Below are 18,088 nucleotides of genomic sequence, written 5' to 3' on the forward strand. Positions count from 1 at the left end.
CACCATGTTCTTTATGGTTTAAAGCAGTACGAGATCACGTCAATACATATGAGGAATTTAAAGCTGCGCTGATTGCAAATTACGAAAATGACTTTTTGCTTGCAAACAGAGATGCCACGATTAGAAATCAACCTTTCAATCCTCGTTTGCACAAATCTGTTGTTGACTTTGTTGTAAATACATATAACGAATTAAAAGTCGTTAATCCGTTGCAATCGGAATCCAGAGTAATTGCATCAATCAGAAATTTGCTACCGTTTAAACTACAACAGATCCTGTTTTCTACCCAGTGTATGAGTTTTAATCATTTATTAATGCTTGTACAATGTTATGAAACTCAATACCACGCTCAGAATCATCAAGCAGGATTAGGCAAAGTTAAAAATAATTCAGATCACTTTGTACCTGTTCGTAATCTAAATATCCGTAATGCGAACAATACGGAATATAACCTAAGTCGAGCAAATTTCAACAATCAGAATGGACAAAATAGGCAAAGATATGATAGGAATCCACCTAACCTAACCAATCGTGACAATAATTATGTCAGATCATTACTCGAAGTAGACACAAAAACAGTCGAAATACATGGCGAAATTCTAGAAATGCTATAAATCCTATGTATAGACATAATCGTAGTTCAAGAGATGTCACTTTGTGTCAAAATCAAGATAATGACGCAATTAATGTACAAAATAACGCGGAACCTAATCACGATTGTGCAGTACAATGTACTTTATTAGAATCATATGCAAGTACGAATGTAAACTGACTGCAGTTGATGAAGTAAGAGTTAAACCCATATCAGCTACTGATTCTTATGAATATGTTTGTGTAAAAATAGATTTATTTTCTTCCTTTTGTTCGTCCGAACATAGGTTACGTTTAATTTTTGATTTTTACTTAATTTAATTTTCTTTAATTCTTATTAACCAATGATAATTTTCAAATGTCTCTTGTGTTAATGTGAAGAATTATAATTTGATTTATAATTGATTAAAGGCAAAGGTTATTTATATTATACGGATTTGTGTTGAGAATTTGTTGTCAAAGATTATGTTAAGAATAAGGTTCATTCTATTAAGCTATTTATCCGACAACTGTCCTTATGCGCTACTTTATATATTACCCGAATAAGATTCTTCTATATTCTGATGCCTTATGGATACAATGTATATTTTAAAACATCATCTAACGTAGTTATCATATAATGCGCCCTGGAAAGATCAAATATTATTTTTCTTAACATCACCGTTTTAATAATGATTGAAAATGCTAATCATTGTGATTTATGTTTTTAAAAGGTAATTTGCCTCTTACGATTTTGACTGCGCACCCTTCAGTAATTATATTATTAAGCGACGACGTTTTTGTAATAAAAGATAAATGATAATGGAATAAAAGATTTATTATAAATGTATTTATATATATGAAGCTTAAGGAAGATATATATATACGAGGGGCGATCAAAATGTAAAGGACATAAGTAATGTAACATCATTATTGTAAACGGACCAGTGGTTCTTAAATATAAAAGCTAAGCTCGCTTGTAACTTTTATATTCAGTCCCATCGTCGGGCGACATTTTTATACAACGAGATACTTTGTATCGTTTAATAATTACCTGTACCTTGGGCAGAAAGTGCTCATACTCAAGCACTATACTTGAGATAATGTCAATTTAAAATAACAGAAGAAGAATGTTTTTAATATATGTAAGAAATATACATTATTGTATAATTCGTTGCTATGTAGCTGTTTATAGATACCTAATCAACATGTATGTTTGCAAGACAGTTTGAGTGAAAATACGTTAAAAGAGTATCAACTAATAAACCATTTAATACCGATCATCGACTTGTAATTTCGATAGAAAAAGTGAGAATAATAGTGTATATAATTATTGAAGATATTTTTATGTGTAAACAATTACTACCACTCAAGATTTACTGATATCATTTAGCCGAACCAGGTTGACGACTACCTTTGGTGAGTCGTTGTAAAATTTTTGGTTTACCTCACCCGGGATCTTTGTAAATTCTTATCCTGAAGTATAAAGTAAGGGTGAATTTACTTCTGTAATAAGGTTTATGACTACGAAGTTTACTATACTTCGAAGTGGTAAAATAATCACAAGAAAAATGATGATCGGTGAGGCAATGGAAAAAGAAACTGGTGACAGTGTTAACGAAGAACAAAATACAGCTCCTGTTGTACCCGAAATGTTATCGTTAGAAGACAAAATCTTAATGGCTTTACAGAAACAAGAACAACGATTGGAACAAAGTTTAGCCCAGATGTCGGAAAATTTAAAGCAGACTTCCAGTAAACAGTACGAGGAATTAAGTAAACGATTGGAACAGACATCCGGAGAGACGAAACAATCTATTATCCAGGCGGTGAGTGACATTACATCACAGTTCGATGAAAAGCTAAGAAGAGTATCTGAAGATTGTCAGGATAATTATAACCATACAATTCAAGAAGTCAACTGTGTAAAAAAGGATTTGGAAGTAATAGAATCTTCTATACGGCAACAAAAGATTCAGGTCACGGATAATTCTACCAAAATACGTGCGAATACTCAGTTGATATCTGCATTACAAGAGGAAATCAGGATGCTACAGATTAAGGACAACGCATACCAAAACAACATGGTTAATGATCATTTGGAGTTCCCTTGTTCACAGGAGATGACCTCGCAGTCACCCGTAGCAGATCAATGTGAACCTCGCATTATCTCATCTTCTAGTAACCCATTCGATGAGGACATTATTTTGGAAGAAATTCATCCAAGGAATACAGATGGGCGTAAAAGAGATGGTGGAATTACACATCATGCAGTAGGTAGGAATTGTCACTCAACACGAACACGGAAAGGTGAAAGAAAGGTAAAGTTAAGTGTAAAGATGAGTGAAATACGTGCTATGAGTAAGTTCAGTGGTAAATGTAACGAAAACGCTACCTCTTTCCTAGAAAAATTTCAGGATGAGTGCAATATAATGTGTATAGATAAATCGCAATATATGAAACTAATCCCTCATTTATTACTCCCACCATGTTCTTTATGGTTTAAAGCAGTACGAGATCACGTCAATACATATGAGGAATTTAAAGCTGCGCTGATTGCAAATTACGAAAATGACTTTTTGCTTGCAAACAGAGATGCCACGATTAGAAATCAACCTTTCAATCCTCGTTTGCACAAATCTGTTGTTGACTTTGTTGTAAATACATATAACGAATTAAAAGTCGTTAATCCGTTGCAATCGGAATCCAGAGTAATTGCATCAATCAGAAATTTGCTACCGTTTAAACTACAACAGATCCTGTTTTCTACCCAGTGTATGAGTTTTAATCATTTATTAATGCTTGTACAATGTTATGAAACTCAATACCACGCTCAGAATCATCAAGCAGGATTAGGCAAAGTTAAAAATAATTCAGATCACTTTGTACCTGTTCGTAATCTAAATATCCGTAATGCGAACAATACGGAATATAACCTAAGTCGAGCAAATTTCAACAATCAGAATGGACAAAATAGGCAAAGATATGATAGGAATCCACCTAACCTAACCAATCGTGACAATAATTATGTCAGATCATTACTCGAAGTAGACACAAAAACAGTCGAAATACATGGCGAAATTCTAGAAATGCTATAAATCCTATGTATAGACATAATCGTAGTTCAAGAGATGTCACTTTGTGTCAAAATCAAGATAATGACGCAATTAATGTACAAAATAACGCGGAACCTAATCACGATTGTGCAGTACAATGTACTTTATTAGAATCATATGCAAGTACGAATGTAAACTGACTGCAGTTGATGAAGTAAGAGTTAAACCCATATCAGCTACTGATTCTTATGAATATGTTTGTGTAAAAATAGATTTATTTTCTTCCTTTTGTTCGTCCGAACATAGGTTACGTTTAATTTTTGATTTTTACTTAATTTAATTTTCTTTAATTCTTATTAACCAATGATAATTTTCAAATGTCTCTTGTGTTAATGTGAAGAATTATAATTTGATTTATAATTGATTAAAGGCAAAGGTTATTTATATTATACGGATTTGTGTTGAGAATTTGTTGTCAAAGATTATGTTAAGAATAAGGTTCATTCTATTAAGCTATTTATCCGACAACTGTCCTTATGCGCTACTTTATATATTACCCGAATAAGATTCTTCTATATTCTGATGCCTTATGGATACAATGTATATTTTAAAACATCATCTAACGTAGTTATCATATAATGCGCCCTGGAAAGATCAAATATTATTTTTCTTAACATCACCGTTTTAATAATGATTGAAAATGCTAATCATTGTGATTTATGTTTTTAAAAGGTAATTTGCCTCTTACGATTTTGACTGCGCACCCTTCAGTAATTATATTATTAAGCGACGACGTTTTTGTAATAAAAGATAAATGATAATGGAATAAAAGATTTATTATAAATGTATTTATATATATGAAGCTTAAGGAAGATATATATATACGAGGGGCGATCAAAATGTAAAGGACATAAGTAATGTAACATCATTATTGTAAACGGACCAGTGGTTCTTAAATATAAAAGCTAAGCTCGCTTGTAACTTTTATATTCAGTCCCATCGTCGGGCGACATTTTTATACAACGAGATACTTTGTATCGTTTAATAATTACCTGTACCTTGGGCAGAAAGTGCTCATACTCAAGCACTATACTTGAGATAATGTCAATTTAAAATAACAGAAGAAGAATGTTTTTAATATATGTAAGAAATATACATTATTGTATAATTCGTTGCTATGTAGCTGTTTATAGATACCTAATCAACATGTATGTTTGCAAGACAGTTTGAGTGAAAATACGTTAAAAGAGTATCAACTAATAAACCATTTAATACCGATCATCGACTTGTAATTTCGATAGAAAAAGTGAGAATAATAGTGTATATAATTATTGAAGATATTTTTATGTGTAAACAATTACTACCACTCAAGATTTACTGATATCATTTAGCCGAACCAGGTTGACGACTACCTTTGGTGAGTCGTTGTAAAATTTTTGGTTTACCTCACCCGGGATCTTTGTAAATTCTTATCCTGAAGTATAAAGTAAGGGTGAATTTACTTCTGTAATAAGGTTTATGACTACGAAGTTTACTATACTTCGAAGTGGTAAAATAATCACAAGAAAAATGATGATCGGTGAGGCAATGGAAAAAGAAACTGGTGACAGTGTTAACGAAGAACAAAATACAGCTCCTGTTGTACCCGAAATGTTATCGTTAGAAGACAAAATCTTAATGGCTTTACAGAAACAAGAACAACGATTGGAACAAAGTTTAGCCCAGATGTCGGAAAATTTAAAGCAGACTTCCAGTAAACAGTACGAGGAATTAAGTAAACGATTGGAACAGACATCCGGAGAGACGAAACAATCTATTATCCAGGCGGTGAGTGACATTACATCACAGTTCGATGAAAAGCTAAGAAGAGTATCTGAAGATTGTCAGGATAATTATAACCATACAATTCAAGAAGTCAACTGTGTAAAAAAGGATTTGGAAGTAATAGAATCTTCTATACGGCAACAAAAGATTCAGGTCACGGATAATTCTACCAAAATACGTGCGAATACTCAGTTGATATCTGCATTACAAGAGGAAATCAGGATGCTACAGATTAAGGACAACGCATACCAAAACAACATGGTTAATGATCATTTGGAGTTCCCTTGTTCACAGGAGATGACCTCGCAGTCACCCGTAGCAGATCAATGTGAACCTCGCATTATCTCATCTTCTAGTAACCCATTCGATGAGGACATTATTTTGGAAGAAATTCATCCAAGGAATACAGATGGGCGTAAAAGAGATGGTGGAATTACACATCATGCAGTAGGTAGGAATTGTCACTCAACACGAACACGGAAAGGTGAAAGAAAGGTAAAGTTAAGTGTAAAGATGAGTGAAATACGTGCTATGAGTAAGTTCAGTGGTAAATGTAACGAAAACGCTACCTCTTTCCTAGAAAAATTTCAGGATGAGTGCAATATAATGTGTATAGATAAATCGCAATATATGAAACTAATCCCTCATTTATTACTCCCACCATGTTCTTTATGGTTTAAAGCAGTACGAGATCACGTCAATACATATGAGGAATTTAAAGCTGCGCTGATTGCAAATTACGAAAATGACTTTTTGCTTGCAAACAGAGATGCCACGATTAGAAATCAACCTTTCAATCCTCGTTTGCACAAATCTGTTGTTGACTTTGTTGTAAATACATATAACGAATTAAAAGTCGTTAATCCGTTGCAATCGGAATCCAGAGTAATTGCATCAATCAGAAATTTGCTACCGTTTAAACTACAACAGATCCTGTTTTCTACCCAGTGTATGAGTTTTAATCATTTATTAATGCTTGTACAATGTTATGAAACTCAATACCACGCTCAGAATCATCAAGCAGGATTAGGCAAAGTTAAAAATAATTCAGATCACTTTGTACCTGTTCGTAATCTAAATATCCGTAATGCGAACAATACGGAATATAACCTAAGTCGAGCAAATTTCAACAATCAGAATGGACAAAATAGGCAAAGATATGATAGGAATCCACCTAACCTAACCAATCGTGACAATAATTATGTCAGATCATTACTCGAAGTAGACACAAAAACAGTCGAAATACATGGCGAAATTCTAGAAATGCTATAAATCCTATGTATAGACATAATCGTAGTTCAAGAGATGTCACTTTGTGTCAAAATCAAGATAATGACGCAATTAATGTACAAAATAACGCGGAACCTAATCACGATTGTGCAGTATAATGTACTTTATTAGAATCATATGCAAGTACGAATGTAAACTGACTGCAGTTGATGAAGTAAGAGTTAAACCCATATCAGCTACTGATTCTTATGAATATGTTTGTGTAAAAATAGATTTATTTTCTTCCTTTTGTTCGTCCGAACATAGGTTACGTTTAATTTTTGATTTTTACTTAATTTAATTTTCTTTAATTCTTATTAACCAATGATAATTTTCAAATGTCTCTTGTGTTAATGTGAAGAATTATAATTCGATTTATAATTGATTAAAGGCAAAGGTTATTTATATTATACGGATTTGTGTTGAGAATTTGTTGTCAAAGATTATGTTAAGAATAAGGTTCATTCTATTAAGCTATTTATCCGACAACTGTCCTTATGCGCTACTTTATATATTACCCGAATAAGATTCTTCTATATTCTGATGCCTTATGGATACAATGTATATTTTAAAACATCATCTAACGTAGTTATCATATAATGCGCCCTGGAAAGATCAAATATTATTTTTCTTAACATCACCGTTTTAATAATGATTGAAAATGCTAATCATTGTGATTTATGTTTTTAAAAGGTAATTTGCCTCTTACGATTTTGACTGCGCACCCTTCAGTAATTATATTATTAAGCGACGACGTTTTTGTAATAAAAGATAAATGATAATGGAATAAAAGATTTATTATAAATGTATTTATATATATGAAGCTTAAGGAAGATATATATATACGAGGGGCGATCAAAATGTAAAGGACATAAGTAATGTAACATCCTTATTGTAAACGGACCAGTGGTTCTTAAATATAAAAGCTAAGCTCGCTTGTAACTTTTATATTCAGTCCCATCGTCGGGCGACATTTTTATACAACGAGATACTTTGTATCGTTTAATAATTACCTGTACCTTGGGCAGAAAGTGCTCATACTCAAGCACTATACTTGAGATAATGTCAATTTAAAATAACAGAAGAAGAATGTTTTTAATATATGTAAGAAATATACATTATTGTATAATTCGTTGCTATGTAGCTGTTTATAGATACCTAATCAACATGTATGTTTGCAAGACAGTTTGAGTGAAAATACGTTAAAAGAGTATCAACTAATAAACCATTTAATACCGATCATCGACTTGTAATTTCGATAGAAAAAGTGAGAATAATAGTGTATATAATTATTGAAGATATTTTTATGTGTAAACAATTACTACCACTCAAGATTTACTGATATCATTTAGCCGAACCAGGTTGACGACTACCTTTGGTGAGTCGTTGTAAGGTCGGTATCTCAATGAAAAGCAAGGAAAATGAGCAATGCTAAGATATCCCCCAAATTTAAGACAGCTATAAAGAAAACAAATGCTACTTCTCAAATACAACCCTTCCTAAGATGTATACAAAGTTAAACTTCCCGTCAGAGAGAAGACAATTTCGTATATGCGAAGAGTCTAGCGAGGTTGAATAACTTGCTGAAGAGTGTCCTCATTGTAGATAACCTTAGAAGAACTACACTATTTGAGGAAATTGGCTCCGTTGCATCGTATGCACGCTTTGAGCACATGAACTGTTTGTTCGAATACCTAAAAAGTGAGTGAAAAAAAATTCGCTGTGATTTCTGCTTGAAATGATAAAAGTAAGTACAAAGTAAGTACACAAATCAACATCCGAAATTAGAAACCAATCCTATCCGTTTTTTTTTTTTTTTTTTTTTTTTTTTACGATTTTTCTGAACTAACAAAAACGAACACTTTTGCATGTTGATCTGTACTTTAACTAATGCATACATTCATGTAATAATGTTTATTTTTTAAAGACAAAAATAGTTAAGAGTAATATAATTTTTAGCAACCCAAAATAAAAAAGAGTTAATTCCATGGCTAATCTTTTCTTTTTTAAAGTATCCGAAATATGGGCACGTTACCTTATATTGTCGCCTTTCTAATGTCAATATGAAGAGCTTGGTTAATGTATATTTCAGAATCGGATACATCTAAATAGATGGTGTACTTACCGTACAGTATCAAATTTAAGTTTACAAAATTCTTCGCATTTGAAGATTTTTCTCCGAAACCATGCTTGAAAATTTACACTCATCTATACCATTTTGTGGAGCTAAATGAAATCTGTTGATTAGTATGTGAAATGCCTTTTTTTCGTACAATTCTTTTTCGTTAAACGTTAATACTCTAATATTGTAGAGTTTCTTTTAAAATAAATAGTATTTTATGAATTGCACTATTATTATACAGGGTGACCTAAAAGTAGGTATACAGTCCTACATATTTTAAATATGTAGGTCTGTATATATACTTTTGGGCCACTCTGTATATACTTAGCTGGAGTCTCTCCTTCTGAACAAACGTTTCGTTTCGATATGCCTATTCGGAATCAAAATCACTGGAACAGTTTGGTGTCACAGGAACTTTCTGTCCAGTTGCTTGGTTCTCATTGCCCTAAGCAGCATCTGCCATATCAAGGGCAAGGATTAAAGAAAGTTTTTTAAAAAAAGCCGCAAACACCCAAGTTACTTACAGTGTAGGTGATAATTAAATTCTTTTTATATGAGTAACCAACAAAGACATTCAAATACTCTTGTAATATCGAACAAAAAAGACTTCAGTTTTTTTTTTTTTTTTTTTTTTTTTTTTTTTTTGCTTGCTTGTACGTAAGCAATATAATTTGTATTCTTTGATAATGACCTTCTGGTATCTGGGACAAGCACAATGTAATTCACACTTCCTTCTTATAACTACTTTTGCTTCACCTCTTCTCCTCGTAGTTCTTCCCTATTTAATTTCTTTTTTAAAACTTTTTTTTGTTTCTTTATCAAGTGAATTCATTTTCGCGCACTTTCATTTTCAAATTAGAAAGTTTTACACGCATTCTACTCGTATATTATTTTCTTTCCTCCCTCTTATCTATTTTCTTTTAAAAAAAAGCATCACTTTTGCTTTTCTTATTTTAAAAAAGTATCGCTATAAAAGGTTGTTCGATGCATGTGATCGTTATCAGATGTTATCACTTAGCACACTAAATAAGAGCAGATGGTTTAAAAGAGAGGCCTACTCTCTGACCGTTTCTCAAACTGTTATTCTGAAGATATTCCTTTGTGGTCTTTTAGACCGGTTCTCTTGTCCTAAAATGATAGCAAGAAGAACATTTAAGTGAACTGTGATTTACACACAAGATCTAAAAATTTCAAAAATGAATAAATTTAAACAAGTAACAATATACTTAGTAAGCACATACATAGTATATATTTAAGTAAGCATATTCTTAACTATTACATCGTGGTAAGCACTAACTCGTACTTAGTACGAATGTGAAATATTTTTCTGTGCAGATATTGGTTCATGAGTAATGAATCATGAAAGTGGAGGGTTCTAATTTACTCAATGCTTTTACTGAAATGTTTTGTAAACATCCTAAAGTGAATTCAAATTTTTGCAACGTCGTTTTATATCCTCAGATGAATTAATTGTGTATATATATATATATATATATATATATATATATATATATATATATATATATATATATATATACCTTGACCAGCTTCACAAGTATACCAAATTAATATACAGGGGCTGGCAAAAAGACCTCCCGTATTTGGAAAGACGCTTTGTGAGTTGTGGTAGGGATACATTTATGGGTATCAAATTTTTAGAGAAACAGGTTCTGCACTGAGAAAAAATCACCTGGCTGACCTTGGACGGTAACAACGCCGAAAAATGTAGAGCGTATGAAGGCGTCCATCCAGTAACCTCCAAAGCACTTAAATAGGTCGGCCAGGTGATTTTCTTCTTAGTGCAGAACATGTTGCTCTAAACTTTGATACTAAAACTTGAATAGTTTTTCTATTCGAACAGAATGACATGTCGGCCAAGTCCAAACCGAATGCAAAATGCCCTCTGAGTAGTAATCAGAACACCACCATTGCGAATATACTCCTCCGCAACAAACGCACGATGTTCACCGCGCCAAGCAACTGCAACTACTGAAAATGGCATGTATACCATTATCGATCGATACCCCTTCCACCGCCGTTTCCCTACCACATCTCAAACATCGCCCTCTCCAAATACGAAAGATCTTTTTGTCGCACCCTGTATATAAATGAATGTAACAATGTTGGTTCGCTAACTTCTCCTAGACTGCTGAATCAACATTGATTATTTTTCTTTTTTACATGAGTTGACTCTGGTCTACCTTAGGTTTCTATCATATTTTCGGCAAAGAGGATGAAAAGTTGAGAGTGAAGACATGTAAAAATATCTTTGATTTATAACCCTTCCTTGATCGTTGTAGCACTTATTTTGATCGTTTTTGATACACTACTGGACCATGGCCTGATTTAGGCCTTTACTATATTTTTAGCCAGGATTGACATTTAAGGGGGTAACATTTAAAAATATATTTGATGGTTAACTCCTCCTAGATTGTAACACCGATGTTAAAATTTTTGGGTACATGAATGGACCTTGGCATAGCTTAGGTTTTTAACATCTTTTCGATAAGAGGGTGAAAATGTGAGAAGGTGAAGTATAAATAATCGAAAACAGCCGATAATAATGTTCAATTTATAGTTTACGAGGTCGCTGAGATGAATAGTGATATTTCGATGATGTTTAATTCCAAATTCATCCCTCATATGTACCCTAAGGAGGGAGGGGTTCAGATTCTTTCCGTAAACATGTTGTCCTCGTGCGAAGAATGGGCATTTCATCTAGTAACTCATAGATCTAACAAGACAAATCAATTTAATGAAAATTAGAAAATAATATAATTTCTCACACCATTATCACCAGACGTTGCCAATATACAGGGTGTTTCAAAACAACACTGACAACGTTTGGGAGGTGATTCCTGAGACCAAGATAAAACAAAAAGTATAGACCAACCTGGGTGCGCAAATGCTTCCTTTCGGGATTATAGGCTGCCAAAAACACGAAAAATTAACTTTATAGGTCTATAGTTCCAATACTATGGAACCTACCGTAGTCGGGAAAAGACTTCACTTAGGAACTAGTATGCGTGCTATGCAAATATCCATGTTTTAGAATCCCATGGTACTTCAGCAACAATTTTTATAGAAGTAGTTGGTGAGTACTTCAATTTATATGCCTGTAGCCAAACTACCTCGGTAAATATTGTTTAATGAGTACCTTAGGATTCTGAAAAATGTATTTTTGGATAGTGAACATATTACTTATTAAGTAAAATCTTGACCCGAGTACGGTACATCTCATAGTTTGGGAGCTATGATCCTTTAGAATTCATTTTTTTTTTTTTTCAGGTTTTAAGAAGCCTATAACTCCGAAAGGAAGCATATGTGCAAACAAGTTGGTCTATACTTTTCGTCTTTTCATGGTGTCTGGAATCCCCTCCCAAACGTTGTCGGTGTTGTTTTGAAACATCCTGTATATTATCGATTACATGTTTGGAATATATACCAGCAATTTCTACTATTAAAGTACTGATATCTCGTTTATTTAGGAAATACTATAATTTTCAACATTTTACTAACTGGAAACGACTAGGCCAAAGAGACTTATTATTTTTCTATAGTATTTCAATACAGTTAATATTATATTCTTAGAATAGGAAATCTGAAAATCATGAGAATTAAGTGTATTAGTGGATTATTCCAAACTCCTTTATAATTCACAGTTGCTAGTTTTTGACACAAACATGACAGATACATGTAGATAAAGCTTTTAATAGAAGAAGTATTGTACTCCGTAATGCATTGTCTTTAGAGCATACTAAACGAATAAATGAAATAGATACATAATATAGAGTTATTCAAAAAAGAGCGCCGGCTTTGTTAAATCGAATTATGAACTTAAACACACTAACAAAATTCATAAACATGTTCATTTCACATTCCGGTTTCAGGTATGGTAAATAACATCGGACATACCCTTCTAGTGCCCTGGCATGCAATAACTCTTTTCGCGAAATTCGCTATGGCTGTCTGATAAGTTTCCACTTGGATTTCGCCGACGAGTCGTCGAATTTCCCCCTTTAATTCATGATGGAACGGGGTTTATTGACATATACCAATGATTTAAGAGTACCCCCCCCCCCCCCAAAAAAAAAGAGTCACAAGGAGTTAAGTCGCATGACCTCGGGGCCCATTGCTGGTCAGCATTACGCGAAACGAGGCGATCCAGAAGCGGTCTTGGAGCAATTGGATTGTTTCACGGGCGGCATGGCAGGTATAGTAAACTGTTCCATAGCTAGACACAGATTGAAGAAATGCGAGAAATTCACAATAACGCGACAATCGGAATGTTTGTAAGACAAAAAATTGCCAAACGACACAAAACCAGCGCGCTTTATAAATAACCATTTAATACCATCATAATCATTGCAATTACATTTATAATTTTAATTGCTTTATTATTAAGTTCAACAAGCTCACCTAATCGTCTAATGTCATGGAAGTCGAATGACACTTCTAAGTTCAAGTCAAAGCAATATTAATTTCGAACTGAACCTCGTATATTATAGTTAATCCTTGTTTAGAATTTAACTCCTTCATTCATCACTGAGGCCATATGGGACAACCTCGTGCCACTGTTCAAATTTGTATTCGAGACAAGTATTTGCGCCAAGAGTCGAATCCAGGATATGTAGACCACACTCCCAGAAAGCATATATACTTTAGACGCTTGACTACGAAAAAGCACGCGTATACAACAGTGTAAATTGTTTTATCCATTGTTTTAACTAAGAGTTTGATTGAAACGAGTTAAAAAAAAACAAAAACAACTCGTACATGGTAAGTTAATGACGAAACAACGATCTGTGCATTATCTGCTTAGGAATTCTCTTCAAGGTTAATTAACGAGAGTAATAGGTACCATAAAGCATCCGTGCGTACGTGAGAATTCTCACGCATTTGCAACTAACCATAACTCTCCCTAGGTCTTTGACGGTGAAACTAAAAGAATTTCGTAACCGAATGAGAAAACATGATACAACATTAACGTAAGGAAACAGTAATTTTCTTTCAGTTTTCCTTTACGAAAACGTGGATGAAGAAATCTTATTCATTAATAAAGCATATATAACTAAGAATCTACGGAAGATTGTTTTTTAAAAAAATTAAAAAGTAATAATAAAAAATAAAACTGATCTCATCCAATCAAAGAGCGGCAATGCGCTACGGAGCATAAATCCTTCTTCTTCCCTTAAGAGGTATAAAAACTACTAACTTGATGTTTCTATTTCGTAATTGTTTTCGTGGAAGCAAACAGTGCTCTAAGCAAAGTAGATTAAGGATGAGTCTCCTGTGTGGTGGCAAACAATGGGTAAGGTATTCCTTTTTCTGTCATGATTATTTAAGGTTCAGTTGTAAATATCAAAACTGTGTGAGATCCTTCGTGCCTAAGCGCTTAGCGCAAGTGCCTTTGGCGTGGGAGACCCCGGTTCGATTCCCGGTGGGAGCTCATGAGGTTCAGATTCCACGTTAATCTGTAGATCCCGTCTTATATAGCCTCGCTGCTGACAGGGACGTTAAACTGAAAATCAACTCAACTCAATGTTAAACTCTGTAAATCTAATTGAGTTTTTTTTTTTAATGAAATCGAAGAATAGCTATAGGCCTAGTGTTGTAAAAAAAACGGTTTTTTTTCTGTGAAGTTTTTTTCAATAAAAAACATCGTTCTTTTTCATGTTTTTTTTCAAATCTCTGTTTTTTTTCTGGCAACTATTTTTTATTGATTTACGTTGCAGATTATTGAAATAATCAACAGAACTTGAGTCGAAGCCCTCGTAACTTACAAATTTTTTGTTTCTTTGTACATATATACTAGCAAAATTGTGTGATTATTCCTTTCGGCCCCAGGTCATTTTTGGCGTTTTCCTACATTTCCAGTTAGTGACTTATTGCTCAAAAACCATTCATTCGATTGATATGGTTAAGTCCTTGTTTTTTAGAAAATGGATGTGGTTATTTTTTGGTATAAGTTGCATTGCAGTGTTTCCAATGGGTGGGAAATTATTGAGGGAAATGTAGGGGTGAAAATTTACAAAAAATTCCCTAACCGAATTTCAAAATATTTTGTATCTAGTACCACTGCTGCTATATGGGTTCAAGTCACCTAAAAAAATCTTTGGTGTGTTGACAAGGTACAGTGAAATCCTGAAGTCGCTTGCTTGCATCCAAAGAGGGAAAGAAAAAATTCTGTCATCACATGAAATTTTGACAATTTTTACGCCTCACAAGCAAAAATCAAATATGCCGGGGTTACAGCTTCTCTAATTATCCTATTGAAACTTTTTATGGTGCGTTCTGTAGGGCAAAGAGGAAGCTTTCAGGTAGTGGTACGTTTGTTTCAATGTAGCCAGTAAGAAGGTAATAATAGAGGGCAAAAGGGAAAATTTCCAAATTTTTCACCTAAAAGCGGGAATTAATTGTTTTGCCTGGAAACACTGCCATCAGACAGACGAAAACTATCTAAAAATAAACCTCAGTACTCCAAGAATATATCCTACAAGTATAATGACGATATCTAACAAAGTAAGCAAGGAAATTTTAAAAAAATATCATTCTACCTCAGAAATTCACCAGTTTCTTACCATTTACGGAACATGGTTTATTATAAACCTCAACTGTACTTTCTCTAATTATTCTAGTGAAACTTTTTATGGTGCGCTATGTAGGGTAAGGATGGGGCTGTTAGATACTGGTACGTTTGTTCGAATGTAGCCAACAAGAAGGAGATAATAGAAATAAAAAAGGGATTTTTTTTTCAAAATTTGCGCCTAAAATCTGGAATTAAAATTTTCTGTAGCTCGCAACACTACTTACTATCAGACACACACAAACTATCTTAAAATAAGCTTTGGTATCCCTCTAATATATCACTCCTACAAGTATTGTGACGATATATAATAAAGTAAGCATGCCAATAAAAAAAATATCTCATTCTACCTTTAAAAAAATCACAGTTATCTTCCCAATTAGAGAACAAGGTCTACTGTACTTCCCCTAATTATCCTATTGAAACTTTCTATAGTGCGTTGTGTAAAGTAAAGACGAGACTTCCAGATACTGGTACGTTTGGTCCGATATAGCCGACAAGAGAGAAATAATAGAGACAAAACAGATAATTTTTCCAAAATTTCCCCCTAAAATCTGGAATTAAAATTTTCTGTAGCTGGTAACACTGCGACCAGACAGATGCAAACTATCTTAAATTAAACATTGGTGCACCACTAATATATCCTACAAGTATTATGACGATATTTAAGGAACAAAACTTCTAATTAACAAAAATATATTACGGTAAACAGAAAAGTAAGGAAAAACTAGAAAAATTAAGTGTTAAAACCTAAATACGAATTTTTCGTGCGTTCCCTAATTAACCCATTGTAACAATCTGTATTTGCATTTGTTAAGTAAGGACAAATGTTCGATTGGCGTAAGTTGACTTGCACTCGGACGTATAGGTACGGATTTATAAACAAAAATTTCTAATTTTTTGCCCAAACTTAGGAAAATTTTAATTTCCCTAATTGGCAACACTGCGCGCAGGCCCGTCCAATTAATGTCAACAGTTAGGTATCCATCCGAGGTATCTACCTGGCAAGTCTTAAGGAGGTCTTTCTACAAGGAAGGAAGCCTGGCCTGTATCCACGGGGGGCAAGAGTGGCCCGCCCCCCCCTAAATTTTGGCTGGCCCCCATAAAATTTCACGGTAGGCTTGCAAATGAACTATAATATGGTGATGAAGTATAATATTATTGTGTCGGGCCCCCCCTAACTTCTACCGGGCCCCCTCTAAATTATTGGGCTGGCTACGGGCCTGAAGGAAGCTACAGGGAAAAAAGAAGTAAAGGAAATTCGAAATTAGAAAATTCTTGAATTTTTGACTGGGGTGAAATTTGAGAAGGAAATTCGACACCAGAAGAAAAAAAGTAATATGATAAACTATAGTGCAACCATATTTTGCAAGAATAATATCCCGATATCTTAATTAATGTCCACACAGGAGCGGATTAAACAAATGACGCACCCGTGTGTGCCACTTTGGCCACCTGGGCCATCGAGTATACATTAGATTATATATTTTTTGACTACTAACTCGTGTTGTTGTTGTAGTTATAGTCTCGACTAATAATAATATCGTTGTTAGTCTCGACTAATAATAATATCGTTGTTGTAAACAATAACTTTATAAGGAAAATTTTCACTCCTTTTTACATCTGAGTTCCAACACTGTTGGTGAGAAATGCAGGGTGTTTCAAAATGAATTTTGGGGTTTTAAGTCTTCGTAGTACTTATTACATTTTACGTACAATTATAAGCAATGCATCAAGTAAAAGAGCACCTCAAAGCAATGCATCAAGTAAAAGAGCACCTCTTTGCTACAAGTGTTCAATGTGATATTCATTCGTCACACGGCACACATCTAGTCGATAGGCAAGAAAGGCCCATAAACTTTCCGCCATATGGTACAAAACACATTGAATTTAGGGGAGTCTCGTTTCAAGTGTACCATCTCCTGAGGATTTGCTGACGGCCAGATACAAACATTATGAGTGCACATTAGCTCTTAGGTGAAATGTCGATTTATCACTGAAGACGACACGATCCACGATCTTCATTGTTATGCAGCAATATTTCACTTGCGAAATTGACACGTAAACCGTAGTCTGTAGGCTTTAGACCTGTAGCAACTGCAAACGATAAGGACGTAGTTTCAAGTGTCTCCTTAATATTCTTCATACAGACCGTTGCACTGTACAGATTCAGTTTTTATTAAAACACAAAAAACATTCTGCTCTCTAGTCTACATCTTTGCTGCTTGCTCTTTCTAACGGCAGACAGAAGAAATAATGCATGTACATGCGTGCGTACAAAACTGTTTGAGTTGCTCTTTCATTTGATATAATATTTATAATTGTAAGTTAATTGTAATAGATATTACAAAGTTTCAAAATCCTAATATTAATTTTGAAACACCCTGCATTACTTCAAATTGTGTAATCCTATATTCATGTCTTTTATATACATATCATCAGGGCCGGTCCTAGTCAATTTGTCGCCTCGTGCAATAGCATAATTTGCCGCCTCCCTCTTTCTCCAGAAAGAACAAATCTTAAAAGTCATGATTTTAATTATGCTACTCCAGCATGAACAACAAAGGTGAGGGTAAGTGAAGTTGCACTCAGAAATGCTTAAATACTTACTAAAAATGCAATACCGTTGTGTCTGTTTTTTTTTTTAAATATTAATCTACC

At 33.7% G+C, this 18,088-nt stretch overlaps 1 protein-coding gene and 1 long non-coding RNA gene across 2 annotated transcripts in view; one reads left to right on the top strand and one right to left on the bottom strand.

Annotated features, from left to right (window-relative positions):
• The window catches only part of LOC145695036 (uncharacterized), a 229,282-nt gene that overhangs the window by 65,555 nt on the left and 145,639 nt on the right, over positions 1–18,088 (bottom strand). The window lies entirely within an intron of this gene.
• Positions 14,020–18,088, top strand: part of LOC145695039 (uncharacterized) — a 43,080-nt gene continuing 39,011 nt past the window's right edge. Inside the window, exon 1 of the long non-coding RNA XR_014133107.1 lies at positions 14,020–14,152. This is a non-coding gene — a long non-coding RNA (uncharacterized LOC145695039). The remainder of the gene's footprint in view (positions 14,153–18,088) is intronic.

This window comes from Thermobia domestica, chromosome 9 (assembly GCF_964235325.1).
Source record: "Thermobia domestica chromosome 9, izTheDome1.hap1.1, whole genome shotgun sequence".
NCBI lineage: Eukaryota > Metazoa > Arthropoda > Insecta > Zygentoma > Lepismatidae > Thermobia > Thermobia domestica.